We start from the raw sequence: 14,296 nt of genomic DNA, 5'->3' as shown, positions 1-14,296 counted from the left end.
TGATGTGTCACAGTATTATCAAGGAAATGTATAGAAGATGGAGACAATAAATTGTTTGAATCATTCAGAAGATGTATAAAAAATAATCACTTTTAACAAAATTGCTTTACATTAATTTACTGGACATGTATTGAAAATAGATTGTGACAAATGAAAATATTGAATTTTTAGGAGTACTAATGATGAATTATTTGAATGATTTTACAAATGTAGAAAACTTGATAAGTACAGAAGGCACAGTGATTGTGCAGACTTTCTTACAAATGAAATGATTGCTAGTAAATGGTGAAATATTTAATTAGTTGCCATCTTCTATATTTTGATTATATTTCACCAGCCTATTTTGGAAATATCAGATGCATAGGACAAATAGGTCTTGTCTGATGGTAATGGACCCATCTATCCCAAGATTTCTATCAACTTTCCCTGTCTGGACACATAAACTCTACACACACTGGTGTAAACATATTATTTGATCACATGTACAACATACTGATTTTCACTTAGAGTCCTAAATTTTTAAAAGTTAACTGGAGAGATCCTTAATATTTGAAACACAGGATAGAATACACATTTGCTGAAACAGAATTCTATGAAAATAAAGGATGTGAATCAGATGGTACAATGTCTCAATGATACAGCAGCATCATCAAATAATAAAGGCGAAGTCTGTTGTGCAATGAAATTAGGACCTAAAAACATTTCATTTTCATACCTTGATACCATAAATTCTACTTAAGCAATAAATTTGCTGGCATTATTTAAATGAATATCAGATTTAGGACTTATTTGTAAAGTTCTTCACAGTCTCCTCAAATGATATCTGATGACTTAGAAATCCATTTTCAAAGGCTTGTGGAATTAATAAACCAGCTGCCAAAATGACAAGATTCTAAAATGATTTTTGCTGTTAGAAAATGGTGCAAATTACCAAGATGATACTTCTGTGGTTTTACAATGCTTACAATTTTTGGTGGATGAGGAAATGCTGCACCGAGTTTACATCTGCTTCATTGCACCCCTTTAATTAAACTAAGTCTTCTTCGAAAAGAGCTTTCAATACAATCCTTGAATTTTTTGATCTTTTAGCATTATTTATTGGTTAAAAAATACATAATTTCAGCTACTAGTGCTGCTCACATGATTTCTTGGATACTGAAACTGTCTCTAAACATTTCATTCTGGATAATAATTAAGTTTATTACTTGACTTTACATTCTGCTGCAGCTGCGCTATGTTTTTCTCATTACCTTATTATGTTGTTTGCTGCTGAATCTGCAAAATAGGAATTACAGTGCATTGATCCATAGCCACGGCATTAATGTTGTCAAGAGCTGTGAACCTTAGCTGTAATTACAGTAATTGACATTACCACTTTACTGCATATTTCAATAGCTGTTTCAGTTTCAGAGGAGAGAATAAAGTTTATGCCAATGGCAAAAAGGGTGCTTGCACCACAGAATCTAGTGCCCACGTAGTCTTGTCCAAGAACTCATAGAATCAAAGAGTAAGAGTTATACAGCATGGAAGCAGACCCTTCAGCCCAACTTGTCCATGCCAACCAAGTTGCCTACCTGAGCTAGTCCCATCTGTCTGCATTTGGTGCATATCCCTCTAAATCTTTCCTATCCGTGTACCTGTCCAAGGGTCTTTTAAATATTGTAACTCTACCTGCCTCTACCAGTTCTTCTGGCAGTTTGTTCCATGTACCCACTGCCCTCTGTGTGAATAAGTTGCCCCTCAGGTCCCCTTTAAATCTTTCCTCTCTTAAGTCTTTGCCCTCTAGTTTTGGTCTCCCCTGCCCTGGGATAAACACTGACCATTCACCTTATCTATGCCCCTCATGATATTATAAGGTCACCCCTCAGCCTCCTACTCTCCAGAGAAAAAAAGCCCCAGTCTACCCAGGCTCTCCTTATAACTCAAGCCCTCCAGTCCCAGTAGCATTCTTGTAAACCTTTTCTGCATCCTTCCCAGCTTAATGACATGCTTCCTATAGCTAGGTGGCCAAAACTGCACACAATACTCCAATCTGATCTCACCAATGTCATGGACAGCTGTAACATGATATCCTAACTCTTGTACTCAGTGCCCTCAACAATGAAGGCAAGCATGCGAAATGCCTTCTTCACCACCCTGACTACTAGCCTCACCACTTTCAGGGACTAATGTACATATACCCCTAGCTCTACAACACTCTCCAGGTCCCTGCTATTTACTATGTAAGTCATGCCCTGTTTAACTTGCCTAAATGCAACATCTCACACTTTTTTGAGTTAAAGTCCATCTGCCATTCCTTGGCCCACTTTCTCAGTTGATCTAGATCCTGTTGTACTCTCTTCACTGTCCACTATACCACCAATTTTGGTGTCATCCGCAAACTTACTAACTACGCAACTACTTTGTCATCCAAATCGTTAATATAAATGATGAACAACAGTGGACCCAACACCAACCCCTGTGGGATACCACCAGTCACAGGCCTCCAATCGGAAAAGCAACCCTCCACTATCACCCTCTGGCTCCTTCCACCAAGCCATTTTTGTATCCAAATGACTAGCTTACCCTGGATCCCCTGTGATCTATCCTTGCAGACCAGCCTACCTTGCGGGACCATGTCAAAGGCCTAGCTAAAGCTCACATGGACAATGTTTAACGTGTTGTTCTCGACAGTCATCTTGGTCACCTCTTCAAAAAACTCAATCAAATTCGTGAGGCGCAATTTCCCACACACAAATCGACTGCATATTCCAATGCAGGCAGACCTGAGTGCAAGAGCTGACAGCAATTGTTCTAAATAGCATAAAGGTCTAAAGCTCAGTAATGAACAAAAAAATTACCCACCAGCAGGTGACTGAAAATATGAATATCATTCTATCAGTGGATACATTTTAAACCACAGGAGGAATGTAGAATCCAGGTGAATTCTATGAAAAGAACCATAATACCTTCATCATCTAGAAGCCTGCAGAAGACAGTCATCTCATAAAACTTCTGTCAGCACTTCATCCACTGACATCCCAAGTGCAGACCAAATCCAACTGCAAGACAGACCCGCCAATTGATACAAAATTCACCACATCTTCAGATTCTTGTGTGACCATTCTCAGCACTTCCAGATAACCTCAAGACCTGTACTCGATGGAGTTCAGAAGGATGAAGGGGGGATTTCTTTGAAACCTACCAGATGCTGAAAAGCCTGTACGTAGGGAGGATGTTTCCATGTCTAGGAGAGTCCAGGATCCAAGGGCACAGCCTCAAAATAAAGGAATATCCCTGAGATGAGGAGGAATTCCTTCAGCCAAAGGGTGGTGAATCTGTGGAACTCATTGCCACAGAGGGCTGTGGGAAGCCAAGTCATTGGGTATCTATAAGGCAGAGAGTGATAGGTTCTTGATTGTTAAGGGGATCAAGGGTTACTGGGAGAAAGTGGGAGAATGGGGTTTTAAAAAATTCAGCCACGATTGAATGATTTGACGGGCCAAATGGCCTAATCCTGCTCCTATATCTTATGGTCTTATGGTATAAGACCATTTTTCATGTTTGTCAGACTTCAGTGCACCAAGTAGGTGATGGACATTTTACTTCCCAGGGTAACAACATTCCCAATTTCTCCAAATAAGAAAGGCAGTAACAGAAGAAAGTGCAGCACATCTACCAAATGTTATTAGGTGAATAGTTTACATATGGAAATCAGGAGGTTCTCAACAATGCACACAAATACTTGAATAGGAAATACTTCTACCTGGTAATATGCAGGTGTTGGACTCCTGAAAAAGGATAAATTAAATAAAAGCACAATACTTGGATGGCCATGCTGATGCCATTATTATATGATAATTGATTTGCCAAGAGTGTTTCAAAGAACATGTAGAATGAGAGAGAACTGCTGTGGGGAGGTGGGGGAAGGGGACTGTGTGTGTGTGTGTGTGTGTGTGTGTGTGTGTGTGTGTGTGTGTGGAGATGGGGGGGTGTTTGTGAGGGGTGATTGGCTATACCATTGACAGTGGTAAATTCATGAGTAAATGGAAATACAATGAGTACAATGTCTTTACTCAAATTCTGGGTGTGTTGAAACAGAAGTTCTCCTTTTCATTGCATTATGTTGGTTTCTACAAGGACACAAAAGCACGAGAAACTGGAGTAGGAATAGGCCACTCAGCCCCTCAAGACTGCCCTGCCGCTCAATATGATAAAGGTTGAATCATGCTGGTGTCAGGTATTCTATTGGTTCTACTGCAGGGGGTTGGAGATGTGAAGATATGTTGCAAGTCATAAGCACTTTCCTGATGTCAATTTGGAGGCCAAGAACGCTGAAATGGGTGCAGTGGACGTACAGCCAGGAACATTTGCATCAGTCTTTGATTGATCAGACTTTCCCTTAACATTTGTGAATATGGATTTGGATTACCAATTATATTGTGCTCCCCCTAACATACAGGTCCCAGGAATTGTCATCTCATAACACCCTTCCCTGTAATCCAACACTATGCTGCTGTTTCAGATGATAAATCCACACAGTAAATTCGAAGGTCTATTTCACTACATCTTTGTCCCGTACACATAGTCTAATACTTGCTTCTCGGGTGCCCAACTTTGCTGAGAGTATATGGTTCATATTATCTACAACCTAATCCTGTGGTCTCTTAGTAAATGGTGTCAGACAACTGCCCCTCCAAGGGGCCAATTTATCATTATTGTGGCACTGTATCATGTGCTGGATCCCAAGGGCTCCAATCGCTGCCTGCACTTTGATCTCAATGATAGCTGGCTGCTCCTCTTTCCTCCTCCAATTCTTCTGAAGAGAATTCTACAATCCTGGATTGAGGAACACACAAAAACACTTACATTGGTGAAGTTATGATTTGATCTCACTGGAACCAATAGGAGAAGAACTAAGTTAAATAATTTATCTCTTTCCAATCTGCATCTAATTTATACATTCACACGGAATAAGTATTGGCGTTCTCCAGATAGACACATTGTTTTGCCAGATGCTCAAAGAGGTCATGAATCATGCTGGTGGATTGTGGTTTATGGGTGGTGCTTGGAGGAGCTTGTGAATCTCACCAAGGGTCAGATATCAGACTGGTGAGAAAATGAAGGTTTTAGAGGCACCTTGTGAGAGTGAATCCACACTTGAGACAGAGAGGAATCCTCTGACCTTAACGCTGCAGCATGAACTACAGGAAGGAATGTGGATATTTAATCCTCTCTCCCATAGGCCATTGAAGCAAATAAATTTTTTAACATGGCTCCCTTCTCCCTTTGACAGCCAGCGCCTCTTTCCCAGGGCACCAATGCTCAATACAAGAGGGCATGGCTTTAAAGTAATAGGTGGGAAGTTCAAGGGATATATCAGAGGGAGGTTTTTTACCCAGAGAGTGGTTGGTGCATGGAATGCACTGCCTGGGGTGGTGGTGGAGGCAGGTCTGTTGGTCAAATTCAAGAGATTGTTAGCTAAGCATATGGAGGAATTTAAAACAGGGGGATATGTGGGAGGAAGGGGTTAGATACTCTTAGGCTTGGTGTAAAGTTCGGCACAACATGGTGGGCCAAAGGGCCTGTATTATGCTGTACTGTTCTATGGTTCTATGGTTCAACCTTCCACAGCTGAGCCACCGCTCTGTAACAGTTTATCTTGCATTATAGTTTTAATCCAGGTATGACATAACTGTTCAAGGTAACTACTGTGAGATAAGATTGGATTTATTGCCTTAATTTGTAATTGTTATGAAAACAGAAAGAATCATTGTTTATACCTTGAACAATATGGCAGTTGATTATTTTTAAGATAAATGCATGCTTGTAACTAGAGTACATCAAGACAGAGTAGCCATTGTATTCCAGCAAGCAATGGGAATTGTGGATTACACCGAAAATAAGAAACATGTTTTACTTAATTGAGATCTTGCGTGTATGATACTATTCAAATATATAATGTGAGACACATTGCTATTTATCCCTTTTCATTTTACTTGTAAAGCTGAAATGAGAATGAAGCGATTTGTAAAATAAAGTATCAGCAAGTGATTTATGGTTTTCTTCTTGACAGTATTATCTTTTGAAATATGACCTTTCTTTATGCCAACATTTTAGAAACCTTAACATCAGTTTAATAAATCATTTCTTTTGCTTACACATAACAAGTGGAAGGATAGTGTGGGAGTGAATCATTTGAAATTATGCTATTAAACATATGATCAAGGGATCTCATGCTTGCAGGCAGCTGGTAGTTGATAAGCTTATCGTTTCTCAGCAGTCAACATGTGGGCTGAATTATATGGGAGGAAAATCTGATATCAACAAACATTTAGTACCTGGTTTGTTTGCCCAGGCATAGAATGTAGAGGGAGAAATTAGTCTTCAAATGTCTTTAAGGGAGAAAATATTAGCATGGGGAGAGACGTGGGTGACAAATTTTGTAATTCATTCTCTCACATTCAATCTGTCTAGAATAGAGTGGGCTACTGAACTGGAAGAACATTCCAGATTAAAAGTGCTCTCGGCAGCATGTACATGGAGATTGTGCTTGTGCCCCAGTCAGCATCCTAGATCTCCAGAAACTACTATGATCCACAGCCAGGCAAGAGTTTCTGTTCTCTGCCCCACCCTGCACAGTTCTTCCCCCCCGACCCCCCACCCCCTGGCAAGGCTGGGTGTTTGGAATGGCTGATCTTCCGGTCAGGTATCTTGTTGTAGATGCTTGGCCCATTTCACCAATTCTCCTGCAGCAGACCCTTGGGGTCGTAAGTCTGCATTCTGTCATTGTTTTCCCTTGTACTACATCAATGCACTGATGTGATGAAATGATCTGTATGGATGGCATGCAAAACAAAGTTTTTCACTGTACCTCAGTACATGTGACAACAATAAACCAATTGACCAAGTGACTTGCTTCACTCAGGTTCTCTTGCTCCCGAGGTGGCTGAAGACTTAGGTGGGATCTGCAGATTCTGTTGCAGCTGGGACAAGTGGCACTTGATAGACTGGGAAAGTGAGTGGGTAGTTTTGGAATCTGTGTGGTCCTTTCCCCAAAGCCTGTCCACCATCCACAAGACTCAAGTCAGGAATGTGACGGCATACTCTCCACTTGCTTGGATGAGTGCAGCTGCAACAATACACAAGAAGATCGACACCATACAGGACATGGCAAAAAGTCAAATAGTCTCTTTCCCCAAACAGAGCAAACTTATTGGTTTCCTATGATTCCCATTCTCTTCTATAGCTAGCCACCATTTTCACCTCCACCACCCTCTATTTATCACTTTCCACTTTTTCCCAGCCCCTTTTTTACCTATCCATTTCACTATCCACCCCTCCCTTATTAAGTGCCGCTTCCTTGTCCTTCCCTCTTCATTTATGCCCTTACCAAATCTCTTTTTTCCTCTCCACCCAATTTCCACCTCAACGCTTCCTCATCCCTCACCTTTTCCCATTTCCATTGATTCCCCGACTTCTAACTTGTCTTGTCCTGAATGCTGTACTTGGATTTGACTCTCATGTACAATGCTACAGGAGACCAACTCATGTTTTCAAATTTCTCCCACTATTTATGTGGTTTGCAATGATGTAAAGTCCTAAATAATAAAATAGCCTTAATATCAGTGATCCACATTTCAAAATAAATTATAACAATGGGTTTCTGAGACTCACTTGATGCAGAGCAGACCAACTCTAAATTACATTCATATTTATTGTAGACTATATGTTCTTGCATTAAGATCACTATCACACAAGTTCATAATTTTATGTTAGTTACTTTCAGAAAGGTTTCCAGTGCAATGTCTACCTCCTGCTTGATACTAAGTTATCTGAACATAAACATTACTAGCATTTTGACTGCAGCAAGGTATACATTTAGAGTAATAGGACCATCACCATTGTGGAAAGACAAACAGAGTTAATGTTTCAGGTCAAAGACTTTTCTTCAGTTCTGATGATGTATCTTCAACCTGAAACATATGCCTCTGTTTCTCCTTCCACAGATGCTGCCTGACCTCCTGAATGTCTCCAGCATTTTTTAGCATTTTCAGATTTCCAGCATCTGCAGTTTTTCAATTGATACGTCCTTTACCAGTCTCTGGGCTTGATAGTTAAATCTAGCAGAATCATCTGGGAAATTCAGGACCATCACATATTGTACCCAAACAGCTAGTTATTTTCAATATTTAATTTTATTGAGATCTCATGTTTCTAAAATTACTTTCTTAAACACACAAATGAATTAATCTTAAAGTACCATATTTAAATTTTATTCTCATAGCCTACCTTGTCTTGTCCACATAGAAGTCTCCTTATTTGGCATATTCTGATCCTCTGAGAATGGGGAAGCTCCCTCTACCCTTGTCAATGAAACTGTTCTTTTGTTTTCTCTTAGAACTTAGTAACAAAAAAACCCCACAGGTCAGTACATTACAATTATTTGTAATGTTAAAATATTGCAAGTTATCTGAGTAATAAAACAGTGAGCCTGAAAGAATATTGCTGTATTGTACCTATCGATACATAAGTTAGTCTTTGCTCATCTGCAATGTAGTCTGTATGTTGAAATAATGCACCAACCCTCAATCCATAAACACATAGGTGGTCCTCATACTCAAAGTCAATGAGATGAGAGGAAATATGTCAGATGTTTTAATCACAACTTATAAGTTTGCTTGCCCACTGTTGGCTGCATAAATCAGTAATCCACCACACTTCCTGTCAAAGTTCCAGGTATGTGAAGGAGAGCAGGGAATCACTTGTATTGCTGACGGAATGATTTCCCATCCATGCCATTTTATATTAGCAGGTGTAATTCCAGCCGAAGATCCTCCATGTTAATATATTAGAGGATACCATTCAACCGAGTTTCTAGTATAATGTGCACTTTCCTACTGCACAGTTGGATAAATTACATAGTTTTAATTCTACTTATCACACAAATATGTTCTCTAGAAATTACATCAGATTCTTCCTTATTTCTGGGATTAATTACAACCATGACTGGAGTAGAAATGAAAAAAAAAATAGCTGGATATCAGAATCTAATCAAAGTACAATTATTATTTCCTTAGTGGGTCCTTAGAGTTTTCAAATAATTTTGTAAAGCCTGTCAGAAGTGTTTCCTTTAGTTGTCATTTTTCATCTTCAAATGTGTCATTTAAAATGAATGTTTACATAATAGCTGTACAATTTGACTGCTAATATGATCAAACAATTTGCATAGGAAGCCACAGCTTCAGTGCAATTGCCAGCAATGAATCTTACTGGATGTTGCTGTGATGCACAAAGTAGCTATTAAGCAGTGTCACTCCACAATCTGAGATCTTACTACAGTAAGAGGACTATTACTAATAGGATTTTTCATGGTTTTGTGAGCTGGCTATAATCGATTGGAAATGGCTATTTCACAGAAGTAATTTCATGATGTAGCTGTTTGCTTTATTTCAACCACATCCATTTACACAATGAATAATTGCTTCAAAAATCACAGCAATTTGCATAAAATTTCAAACATTTCCTTTTATTTGCTGATATCTTGATGAAATTAATGCTTGTCCTATATTTTCAATTTCTTTTGTCACTATAACTTGTCAACTGGAAAGTAATTTTGCAGTCTTTCAATCCTAGGCATTTGCATTGGTATTTTATTATCACTCATCTTCAAGTTTCATTGTGTATTACAATTGGTAATATGATAGTTATATGAATATGCATGATAAACCTTCACTTTTCATGCAAATTACATACAAGCAGCCACTGAAAAGAAATTTAGATTTTGCCCCGGAATCTTTAAGCATTCCCTCATTAAGTAGCGTTTTTTACTTATTTTTCCCAATCTGGGCATGAGCAATATTTGTTGCCCATCCTAAACTGCTCTTGACAAAGCGGCGACGAGTTGCTTTCTCAAACTCCTGTAGTCTTTCAGGTGAGGGTAACTCCACAGTTCTGTTGGGGAGGGATTTCCCAGGTTTAGACCCAGTGACAATGATGGAATGGCAATGTATTTCCAACTGTGCAGCTCAGAGGAGAGCACGTAATTAGTGGCCTGAAGCCTTTGTCCTTCTTGGTGGTAGAGGTCATGGGTTTGGGAGATGTTTAATGAATACCCTGGATAAATGATTGCCATGCATTTTATAGATGGTAAATACTGAAGTCACAGTGCACCATTAATGGAGGGAATGAATGTTTATGGTGGTTGATAGGATACCAATCAAGTGGGCTGCTTTGTTTTGGATGGTGCTGAGCTTCTTGAGAGTTGTTGGAGCTCCAATGAATAAGACAAGTAGAAAGCCACTTTGAAAAACACCATTGTGCAATAAATTAGGCATGAGATTCTTCCCAAAATTGAGGTAGATTGAAACATTTCATGACTGGCTGAACTTTGGGTGCTATCTGTATGGAGTTTACACATTCTCCCTGTGACCACGTGAGTTTCCTCTGGTGCTCCAGTTTCCTCCCACATCCCAAAGGTATGCAGTTTGGCAGGTTAATTGGCCACTATAAATTGTGGAGGTGAGTGGTGGAAACTGGGGGGAGTTGATAGGAATGTGGGGAGAATAAAAAGTGGGATTAATGTATCATTAGTGCAAGTGGGTGGTTGATGGTCAGTGTGGACTCAGGGGCAACAGGTCCTAACTTCATATCACATCTCTCTGTGACTCTCTGAATCCAAGTTCTAACGTGATTAGGTTTAGTTCTTACACATTAAAAATGTGCTTTTGCTTCAGTATATCTGCAATAAGTTATCACTGGCAATCATTAACAAATCTCAGATGCACAATTTACCACAGGAAACTCCTATAGATGCTGGAAATCTGAAATGTTAAAGGAAAATGCCCAAACTACTAATTATTTGAAATGGTTAGGCTTAGAGGCTATAACATCCTGAGTCTAAAGATAAGGTGATTCTTGGTTTTACATTGAACTTCAGGAGAATGTGCAGAAGTTTAAGGTGTGACTGGAATGGAGAATTAATGCAATACGGGAGTGCAGGCAGATATTCTGCAAAACAGTCACTTAATCTTCATTTGGTATCCTCATCATAGAGGAGATCACACTATGAGCAGCCAATACTAAATAGATGGAGCAACAAATCCGCAGGAGGAATTCAGCAGGTTCAGCAGCATCTGCAGGGGGATGGAATTGTCAACATTTCCAGTCAAAACCCTGCATGAGGACAATTTATTCCCCCCCCCCCCCCCACAGCTGCTGCTCAATCCATTGAGTTCCTCCAGCAGATTGTGTGTGGCTCCAGATTCCAGCATCTGCAGTCTCTTGTGTCCTCACTAAATGGTCAGAAATATCTAGCTAACTCATTTGTCCTGCTATGCTCACTCCTCTACCATCACTGTTGAAAAGACAAACCATCTTTTGAAATAGTTATTTAAGGCTGGAGCACAATCTCATTTACCTTACAATGTTGTTGTCAGAGGAATTGAACTGTCATAGTGCTTTTGAACAACAGCAGCGAAAGGTTGCTTGCAAAAAAATCAGCTGAGCAATATCCAGGTCAACCATATAACACGCTGACTTAAACAGAAAAGGCTTGCAGTTTATGCTTCTAATTAACAGGGATTCTTTAAAGCCACCTGGGGCAAAGTAAAGAGGAAGGGCAGAATAAAAGGCCTTTTGCAAAGGTCACAAATGTTGACAATAAAGGGCTTTCTTTGGCAAGCACCCAGAATGTATTGCCTTTGATGTGGTTATATGGTGCGAAGTACTATCAATGAGCAAAGGTTTCATTTCTGTTCTCAAAAATTTAAATAGCTTTTTGTTTTCTTATCTAAATCTTGCTTCTTGATACATTGAAAGAGGTTGAGTTTCTCAAAAAGTATTCCTTGGAGTTCAGAAGAATGAGGGAATGACCTTATTTAAATATATAAGGGGCTTGACAGAGTAGATGGTGAGATGTTTTCAGTAGAGGGAAAGTCATAAATAAAGGGACTTAGCTGCAAAACAAGGGATTGGTCGTTTACAACTGAGATGTGCAGAGATGTCTTCTCTCAGAGGGTAGTGAGAGAATAAAAAGCCTTTTGCAGAGGTCAGAAATGTTGACAACCAGGTTGGTGGAGGCCAGATCATTAGATATATTTAAGGTGGAAATAGACATTTGAAAGATTGAGAAATTATGGCACAGAAGAGGAGTTGAGGCCAGCATAGCTCATCCATGATCATATTGAATGGTGGAGTATGAGGCGTATGGTGGCTGCTACTCCTCCTGTTTTCTTGTGTTCTTGCACTCATGCATTTAAAAAATTAGAAAGACTTTGATTCATAGATTTAGAGTCTCTGCATATCCCAAAGCATTTTACTTTTTTGGAATGGAGTCACTCTTGGAAACTCACCAGCCAATTTGCACATAGCAAGCTCTCACAAACAACAATGTAATATCGACCAGGTAATATGATTCATTGATATTACCAGAAGGATAATTATTGGCTAGGGATAATGAATAATCCTGCTACTCTTCTTTAAAATAGAGTCATGGCATCCTTTATATCCATTTTAGCTTGAATATCTCATCTAAAAGACACACCTCCAATGGTGTGCACCTTCTTCAATCCTGTACTGCAATCAGTCTCAAGTCTCCGATGTGGGACTTCAGCACAGAATTTTCTGAAATAGAGGTATAAGAAAAAAATAAGATAGTGCTGGAAAATATTTTACAGATTTTCAAACTGGCTTTCCCATTTGTTAACATTATGAAGTGAAGTGAATGTTATACGTAGCTTTTCATGAGTAGTCAGCTTGGCGTCAATACAGACGATGTGTTGATTAAGAATATCATTGCAGATACTTTGAAAAATATTTTCTTGAAGCTTTCAAGCACATATTGATTTATGTTAAAGACTATTCATGAATTCTATAAATTTCCATGAAAAAGGAATTGACGCTGATGTATTGTCAAACATCAAGAGGAAGTTATAGAATGTGGGAAGAAAAAGTGAATAGGGATCTAGAGCTATTTAGTTGTAAATTAGACAACATTACACTGACAGTCCCATTAAGATATCTTTATTAGTCTACATTGAAACACACACAATGAAATGCATCTTTTACGTAGAGTGTTCTGGGGGCAGCCCGCCAGTGTCACCACATTTCCAGTGCTAATTTCCTAAAATTAGGAAGAGCAAAGGACTTTTTTGTGCATATTTAAAATATATGGGTACACTGATGATTCTTGACAGTTCTACGCAATCACTAGTGGGCCGAAGGGCCTGTTTTGTGCTGTATGGTTCTATAGTGCAAACATATCTACCCAATATATTTTGCCAATTCTAAAATAAATATGCAGGAGCTTTCTAATAACAATTTACAAGACTCCTCCACCCAAGATTACTGAATTTATGCCGTTAATGTGCTAGATATGTGCACAGAATGGTCAGAAGTTATCTGATCTTAGGGTAACAGAGAATTGTGAAGAAAACCTCTATTATGTATAGTGAAACTTAGTCTGACTCAGGGCACCTTACATTATTCAAACCCCTTCTTAACTTCTAGATGTAATTTTATTAAAAGAAAACTGGAGTGAAAGACCACTGGGCGACCACTGGTGACAGTGTTTGCTTTTGTTTTACACTGGTTTTACATTCTGGCAAGGACAAATCAGCTCTCCGAGAGTTTTTATTTAAGTTCCCAATTTCCCAGCAACAAAATAAAAACATAATTGTGGTAACTTTTGGTGTAATTTTCATACTGCGATGATCCAGAAAATTGGGTTCCCATCTAACAACTGCAGATGAGGTCTCAGAGCTGGATACGACCAGTTTAAAGGCCAATTCAGCAAGCAACCCAAGTTCTGATTAAAATTGTTCCAAAATTTATAAGATAAGATTTCTTTATTAGTCACATGTACATCAAAACACACAGTGAAATGCACCTTTGTGTAGAATGTTCTGGGGGCAGCCTGCAATCGCCATGCTTCCAGTGCCAACATAGCATGCCCACAACTTCCTAACCTGTACATGTTTGGAACGTGGGAGGAAACCGGAGCACCCAGAGGAAACCCACACAGTCACTGGGAGAATGTACAAACTCCTTACAGACAGCGGCCGGAATTGAACCCGGGTCTCTGGCACTGTAATAGTGTTACGCTAACTGCTACACTACCATACCTGCCTTAAAATAGTTCCATTAAAATTTTCCATGGGCTCCTGTTTGGTTAGACTTCCAGCTATTATAAGAGTATGCAGTATTGTCCACAAGTGGAAATCAGTGTCCTATACATGCCATTTTTGCATATACTAAAGGATGTACCAAATAACTCAGGTGGGCTGCATTGGTCCAACAGTAAGACAAGAAGAATCTG

General features: G+C 39.3%; 1 protein-coding gene across 1 annotated transcript in view; it reads left to right on the top strand.

The window, feature by feature from the left end:
- Positions 1-14,296, top strand: part of LOC127584276 (serine/threonine-protein kinase 32B-like) — a 113,326-nt gene that overhangs the window by 24,032 nt on the left and 74,998 nt on the right. The window lies entirely within an intron of this gene.

The sequence above is a fragment of the Pristis pectinata genome, chromosome 2, assembly GCF_009764475.1.
Source record: "Pristis pectinata isolate sPriPec2 chromosome 2, sPriPec2.1.pri, whole genome shotgun sequence".
In the NCBI taxonomy this organism is placed as follows: domain Eukaryota; kingdom Metazoa; phylum Chordata; class Chondrichthyes; order Rhinopristiformes; family Pristidae; genus Pristis; species Pristis pectinata.
This window is presented reverse-complemented; position numbering and strand designations above follow the sequence as displayed.